This window comes from Diachasma alloeum, unplaced genomic scaffold (genome assembly GCF_001412515.2).
Source record: "Diachasma alloeum isolate Michigan unplaced genomic scaffold, Dall2.0 Dall_scaffold_00645, whole genome shotgun sequence".
NCBI classification, from domain to species: Eukaryota; Metazoa; Arthropoda; class Insecta; order Hymenoptera; family Braconidae; genus Diachasma; species Diachasma alloeum.
The window spans coordinates 18,627-26,518 of record NW_021680777.1 but is presented as its reverse complement, the minus strand read 5'-3'; the positions used below and the strand labels follow the sequence as shown (position 1 = coordinate 26,518).

The following is a 7,892-nucleotide window of genomic DNA, read 5'->3' as shown; positions in this document are numbered from 1 at the left end:
AGTAGCGAGTGCATACCGCACGGTGTCCGAGGATGCAGTATGCGTCATTTCCGGTATGTTACCTATTGAGGTATTGGCCGAAGAGCGAAAGTCTCTGTATCGACGCAAGAAGTCGGAAACACAAAGCGCAGCAGAGCTCAGTGCAGACGAGAGGCGTAGAAGCTTACAACGATGGCAGCGAAAGTGGGACGCCTCTACCAAGGGCAGATGGACTCATCGCCTGATCCCACAGTTGGCCGTCTGGGTAAGTCGAAAAAACGGAGAGGTCAATTATTACCTGACACAAATGCTTTCAGGACACGGGTGTTTCCGGGCGTATCTTCACAAATACAAACATGAAGATTCCCCGGAGTGCCCAGTTTGCACAGGAGTCGCCGAAGATGCAGAGCATGTATTCTTTACATGCCCCCGCTTCAATGAGATCCGAAGTACGTGGGAGTCCGACCTAGGAAGAGAGGTCAAACCTGAGGGCCTGGTGGACGCAATGTTGTCATCAAAGGCAGCCTGGGACACGACGTGTAACTTTGCGGCCGAGGTTATGAAGAAGCTCAGAAATGAGGAACGAAAGCGCAATGCTGCAGTATAGGTGAGAAATGTTATTGGAACCTCCAAATCACGCAGAACATCTTAGCGGGATGGGGGGCGTACATCAGATGAAAAAACGTGGAAGAGCTAACAGCTGAGACCTCCCTCGCGAAGTAATACTTTACGGTGGTGCCGCGAGGGGATGAAAGGTTATTGGAAATATGTCTGACTGGAGTTTAGTCGGTATTGACAGTTTTTGTCCGAGTCCGACACTCATTTGACGGGGGCATCCTGCTGTCCCCTCCCTCAAGTGGTCGTGCGTAAATGCATTCTCCCACAGACGAAAAACACACACACACACACACACACACACAACCAATTTTTGGGTTTGGTAGACCCGTATATGAGCGCCTCAGAGCGACCATATTGAGGAAAAACAGCGCCCTCAACGACCACTGTATACTTGGCGAATAAATTACATATTTTTCAAAAATAATCAATGTAATAATTAGGAAATGATTTGGAAAAATTTAGAAACGCTTTTTCATAATTTGGAAACAAATAGTTATTTAGTAATTAATAAAAAACTGTTGGACCGTATACTTGGCAAAAACATTGANGACCACCGTATACTTGGCGAATAAATTACATATTTTTCAAAAATAATCAATGTAATAATTAGGAAATGATTTGGAAAAATTTAGAAACGCTTTTTCATAATTTGGAAACAAATAGTTATTCAGTAATTAATAAAAAACTGTTGGACCGTATACTTGTAAAACATTGACCCAAATTAATAAAATTTCACTTTAATCGATGTAGAACAATTTGGAAATAATAGTGAGAAAGTTTTTTTCATTTGGAAATGTAATTGCATCGAAAATTGATAAAAAAGGAATGATGTTATTATTGTTCAGGAGTCATGTGACCGAGTCTTCCCCTTCCCATCACTTACCCCATTTACATATAAAAAAAGCGAGGTTATGTCCCTCTCGCGAACCTGAATGTTCCCCTGTCACGTGCCTTTAAACAATCTCGTGAAAATTATGAGTAAGTGGTTGAATGAAAAATTGACGACATTTAAAAACAAAATCACTGGACCCCTGATAAAACATGAAAGGATTTATAGAGAGGCAGACAGTGTCGGAGTGTTTCGTTGCTGAAATCTCTAAGCATCAGAAGCCCAAAGCCCCCAGGAATCGAAAATCCATGGAGATGAAGTACTAAAAAAAACCCCTCCTAATTCCCTAAAATGAGAACTAAAAAAGGTGGCAAAATCTCCCAAAAATGAAGAGGAGGAAAATAATCAGCTGGGCAACAACAAATGGGTTCCAGATAACTGGCAGGAGACGTTCGAGCTCTCCAGTGGACGAAATGGACTGCCACAAAAGTGCTTGGACGAAAAAGCGAGCCTTTCAGATTTTCGATTCCAGTTGCTGCTAGATCTTGTGTTGATCAGTCAAACAAAGGATTAGGTGACATACGCAGCTATGGAGAGACTCCAAAATTATGGGTGTACTCCGGATCTTCTGATCAAGACTCCTGACAATGTTCTTAGGAAATTAATTCATCCTGTTAGTTTTTATGAGATGAAGAAAATTATTCAAACCTTCTGAAAAGTTTGGAAAAGTAATGAGCTATTCGATCACTGTGAATAGTTTTCTGAAACTGTTGGTTTTAAAGGGAAATGTTAAAAAACATTTTTCAAAGACGTGAATTCTCTACAAAAAATGTCACTTCATGATTTTTTTTAAAGCTGTGTCTTTCATATATTTTGACAAAAGGAATGAAAAACCAGCTTAGAACTCCTAAACCTATTTCTAATCCTGTTTAGATTTAACCTGTTAATTTTTATAAGATGAGGATATTGTTTCAATAATTATCCTACAAAAATATTTCTGAAACTATTGGGTTTGAAGGGAAATGTAAAAAAAACATTTCAAATATTGACAAAAGGAATATATCATCCTGTTTGGAAATGTTTTTGTGAACAAGATTTGATCCTAATTGTTCTATAATTTTTATCAGCCCGAAGTCCAGTATATTAAGAAAAATCTGTAAAGTCCTCCTTTGAGACCGCAAAGGTGACATTCCAGACACAATCGGAGGACTTTGTTCTTTTCGAAAAGTCACCCTGATCGATCAAACCCAGAGTTAACTCCGAGTCAACTCTGGGTTTATAGGGAAAACCCAGTGAAGGAAGAAAAAAAGTCTGCGAAAGTTCCATTAACCCATAGTGAACCCAGTGTTAACTCTGGGTTTAATTCATCAGGGCGGTCTCAAGGTGGGCCACATCTGCATACACGTCCACTGCATCAGCAATCGTTTCAATTTGGTGGAGGGACAGGCGAAGACACCAGAGGGAATAAGGACGCAATTGGTGGAGTGGCCCCCCCTAAGGATCGCTGGACTGAGATCAATTACCTGCTGGTTGGTTTCGGTTAGGAGATGTCTCCTTGAGCATCCTCAATGTGGACAGCGTCCCACAAAAAATCTTTTGCTCTTTTCCCCTGATAACACTCAAAATAATTGGGACACTGACCAGGATAAAAAAAATTCTTAATGTTCTATCACTTCCTACCACTTCTCTTCTGAAAGTCGATGCATGATCCATAATTTTCGAATATCGTTTATCAATCATGCTGTTCTACTCGAGATTCAACAAATAATAATTGATTCGTAGCGTAAAATATTAATGTTGAATGAATAATGAAAAAGAACACTTGATATGAAATGATTTTATTTACAAAATAAAGTACAGATTTTTCTATTAATTTCTATTGTTAGTTTCTTTTTGGTCTGACCCTTGATTTTGTTCATAGGTCTCTCCTGCTTAAACTGCGCCTTCTTCGTCAATTTTTTGTCTGCTGTTATTTGTTTTACTCCAACTCCACTCCTGAAAAGTCGAATGATTTCGTGAAATTTTGAGTTTGGGGAGAGGCTTTTTTTTCGGTAAGGTGATACAGAATTTTTCGTTGAGATTCATGAGGAATTAATTAAAAGAAATGGAATTAAAACAATTTTATCCCACGTTTTTTGGAATATCTTCGAAATTAGAGAGTTCAGAGACAATGTCGAAGTATATTCTGTGGAGGTCATTACATTTTCTATAAAAAAGGTCTTCTGACATTTTGTTCTAAAATCACTCGTAATCGAGATAATTCAAATATTTCTGAAGGTTGATGAATTAGAAAAAATTAAAGAAAAATCGATTAATGTTCTCCTAAAGTTGCTGATTATCAACATAATTTAATCATCTATAAATGTTTTCGACAAAGAATGGCGATGAAAATTCGTAAATATCTATTAGAGCTACTCAAATAATCCTGGAATATCGTCCCCACTAACTGTAGCAAGCGTGAGCAGAAGACTTTGAAATCATTGAAGACTTTCCTATTACCCGGAAAGCCTCGTTAATGGCTGCTTATTTCGCATCATTCGGCATTCACAATTAGAAAAATATTCCTCTCATTATCAGTTAGCTACACTGTTGATGATACTTAAATATCAACATTTCATTTGATTTCCTTTCCTCCATTGTCTATTCAGGTTTAAAAGTAATAAATTGAATGATTATGAAATTCTAATTGAGAAAGAAAAAAAACTTCAAGGAATTTCGAATAATGTGCCCATTGAGCATTTTTTTAAATTGAAAATTTGTAGTGAATCGGCAAACTACGATAATTACTACGCATCTAGGGTCCGTTGTCGGTGGATATCTCGCGAGTGGGGACAGTTAAGAAAAATTCCATGGAATTTTTTTTGTAGAGCGAAATGTGAGCTAAAAAAATCATATGAAAATTTTGCTATTTCTCCTCATGTAGAAGATATTCATCACAGTGAAAACACCTCGGTAATCTACAAAAAAAAAATTTATTCAGACGGGCATGAAGCCTCATATCACGGACTAGATAACGAAAAAAAAGTTCGTCAGTCGGTGGCAGACAACTTTTCTGGCGATTTTGTTGTAATCTTTGACTTTGCTTCGGACTGCAAACACACAAACGCCAGAAAAGCTTTTCATGGCCTCAATGACAGAATCTACTATATAATTATTATAAAAAATACTTACATCCTATGACCATCAATACTCTCCCCCGATGGGGAGGGCGTTGTGGATGACTGCATTTTTTGTCAGCTCTTGGAGCCATGGGCATTCTCAAAACTCTTCGTTTCCCTCTGAAGCTCCTGAGAGGCGGAGTTCAATCTCGGCATTCTCTCAGGTGATTTTTGTGTGAAAACTTGGACCCCCGAACTATTGGCTACAAAAACTTCAATTCTCAGTGAACCTCGAGTGTTTTCAGCTAATTCGACTTTAGAGATTTTTCTTAATATACTGGACTTCGGGCTGAAAAAAATTAGAAAAAAATTAGGATCAAATCTTGTTCACAAAAACATTTCCAAACAGGATGATATATTCCTTTTGTCAAAATATATGAAGGACACAGCTTTAAAAAAAAATCATGAAGTGACATTTTTTGTAGAGAATTTCACGTCTTTGAAAAATGTTTTTTAACATTTCCCTTTAAAACCAACAGGTTCAGAAAACTATTCACAGTGATCGAATAGCTCATTACTTTTCCAAACTTTTCAGAAGGTTTGAATAATTTTCTTCATCTCATAAAAACTAACAGGATGAATTAATTTCCTAAGAACATTGTCAGGAGTCTTGACAATGTTCTTAGGAAATTCAGATTTTCTTTCTTAGGAAATTCAATCAGAAGATCCGGAGTACACCCATAATTTTGGAGTCTCTCCATAGCTGCATATGTCACCTAATCCTTTGTTTGACTGATCAACACAAGATCTAGCAGCAACTGGAATCGAAAATCTGAAAGACTCGCTTTTTCGTCCGACCACTTTTGTGGCAGCCCATTTCGTCCACTGGAGAGCTCGAACGTCTCCTGCCAGTTATCTGTTATCTGTCTTCATTTTTCGGAGATTTCGCCAGCTTTTTTAGTTTTGATTTTAGGGAATTGGGAGGGTTTTTTTTAGTATTTCATCTCCATGGATTTTCCTTTCCTGGGGGCTTTGGGCTTCTGATGCTTAGAGATTTCAGCAACGAAACACTCCGACACTGTCTGCCTCTCTATAAATCCTTTCATGTTTTATCAGGGGTCCAGTGATTTTGTTTTTAAATGTCGTCAATTTTTCATTCAACCACTTACTCATAATTTTCAGGAGATTGTTTGAAGGTACGTTACAGGGGAACATTCAAGTCCGCGAGAGGGACATAACCTCACTTTTTTTATACGTAAATGGAGTAAGTGATGGGAAGGGGAAGACTCGGTCACGTGACTCCTGAACAATAATAACTTCATTCCTTTTTTATTAATTTTCGATGCAATATTACATTTCCAAATGGAAAAAACATTCTCACTATTATTTCCAAATTGTCCTACATCAATTAAAGTGAAATTTTATTAATTTCGGTTAATGTTTGCCAAGTATACGGTCCAACAGTTTTTTTATTAATTACTGAATAACTATTTGTTTCCAAATTATGAAAAAGCGTTTCTAAATTTTTCCAAATCATTTCCTAATCATTACATTGATTATTTTTGAAAAATATGTAATTTATTCGCCAAGTATACGGTGGTCCCTCAACGGTATGGGAAACGTTAAGGTATGATACAAGCAGGTATGATGAAGCCAGAAAACAGGGGACAAGTTCGCCGGAGCGCCAGAAGCGGCGTTCCGGTCCACTTACGCTTCCCCTCATCTCCTTTAGTCTCCCACCACTGGCAGTTTTTTTGCTGGAGGGAACGTTATGAAATTGATATTTTAAGTCAAAATAATTAGCCCCGTATAAAATTACATGTACAATGCGAAGAAAAATAAAAAAATGCAAATATATTCTTGGTTTTTCATGTACTATTTCTTTAATAGTCAATGGCCCGCTCACCCTTTCATTAAGGGGTGATTTTTATCTTATAATAGGTGAATTCTTCCTTTTTTTACTGAAAATAATTACCAAGATTGAGAGTGAAATCACTGCTCAATATAATAGCATTGAAAATAAAATGAAAATGCATTTTTGTCCAATGTTGAACAATATTTATTTTTCGCGCGAAAATATCTCGCGAATGTTGTTTGTTTATGTCTGTTCCAAAACGTACTCCAATAGATCTGAACAGTCTGCGCGAGTTGATTCATGTAAAATGATTAAATCGTGTGCAATTATAAATTGCAAAGCATCTTCTAAGGATAATTATCGTTTTTTCTCCCTTCCCAGTGTGAAAAAAATTGAGAAGCGACGACAATGGCTGGAAAAAAGCGGTGATTTGCTATCGAGTGATCAAGTGTCAAAGAACGATTGTTGTTTGTGTGAGGTGCGTAAGTGAATAGTTGGGACTTTTTTTTTTGTGGATCTTGAAACCCCTTGTACCTCATTTATTTCACCCCTCGTGACCATTATGACCCTCGTATCTTTTTCAAAACTTGTTCATAGAAGAAAACTTTAAATAACATAGTTCAAACTGGGATCCTCATTATCGTAATTCCATCCCTCCAAATTCTTCCCATTAAGCTTCACTGAAGAGAAGAGAAATAATTAATAAAATGGACTTCTGATGTTAATTATTCTTCCTTCTAATCAGTATTTCAATCGTCTAGTCGACATGACTCTCAGTCAATCTTTATCGCTCGATCCCATAGAACAATTTGGTGAGAATCATATAGTTTTCATCTCAACATTTTTTAATCCTGTTCCTCTCGATTGAACACAAAATTTTATTTTCATCACGCTGTATCGGAGAAGTAACTTTCCGACACATTGTGATGAAAAATTTTGTTCGTAACTCGTGAAAAAAGTGGTTTTTGGCTCGTGAAATTATATCACNAAAAAAAAAAAAAAAATTGATTTGACGGGGATCTGAACTCGCAACGCAAGTAAAATCGGCGTGTGGTGGGAGATCTAATCCGCGTGAGGGGAAGGGACGCAACAGCGCCGCGCGCGGCTTCGTTGGAACTTGTCCANTCCAAATTATGAAAAAGCGTTTCTAAATTTTTCCAAATCATTTCCTAATCATTACATTGATTATTTTTGAAAAATATGTAATTTATTCGCCAAGTATACGGTGGTCCCTCAACGGTATGGGAAACGTTAAGGTATGATACAAGCAGGTATGATGAAGCCAGAAAACAGGGGACAAGTTCGCCGGAGCGCCAGAAGCGGCGTTCCGGTCCACTTACGCTTCCCCTCATCTCCTTTAGTCTCCCACCACTGGCAGTTTTTTTGCTGGAGGGAACGTTATGAAATTGATATTTTAAGTCAAAATAATTAGCCCCGTATGAAATTACATGTACAATGCGAAGAAAAATAAAAAAATGCAAATATATTCTTGGTTTTTCATGTACTATTTCTT

General features: G+C 37.4%; 1 long non-coding RNA gene across 2 annotated transcripts; it reads right to left on the bottom strand.

Moving 5' to 3' along the window:
* Nucleotides 1-3,248: 3,248 nt before the first annotated feature.
* On the bottom strand, nt 3,249-6,080 carry LOC107043855. Of its 2 annotated transcripts, none has more exons than XR_001461284.2 (3): nt 5,301-6,080; nt 4,598-4,873; nt 3,249-3,421 (listed from the first exon to the last, which is right to left on the bottom strand). It is a non-coding gene; the product is annotated as an uncharacterized LOC107043855 (long non-coding RNA). The 2 variants fall into 2 exon arrangements; XR_001461285.2 differs by having other exon boundaries at nt 5,694-6,072.
* Between the last annotated feature and the right edge of the window lie 1,812 nt (nt 6,081-7,892).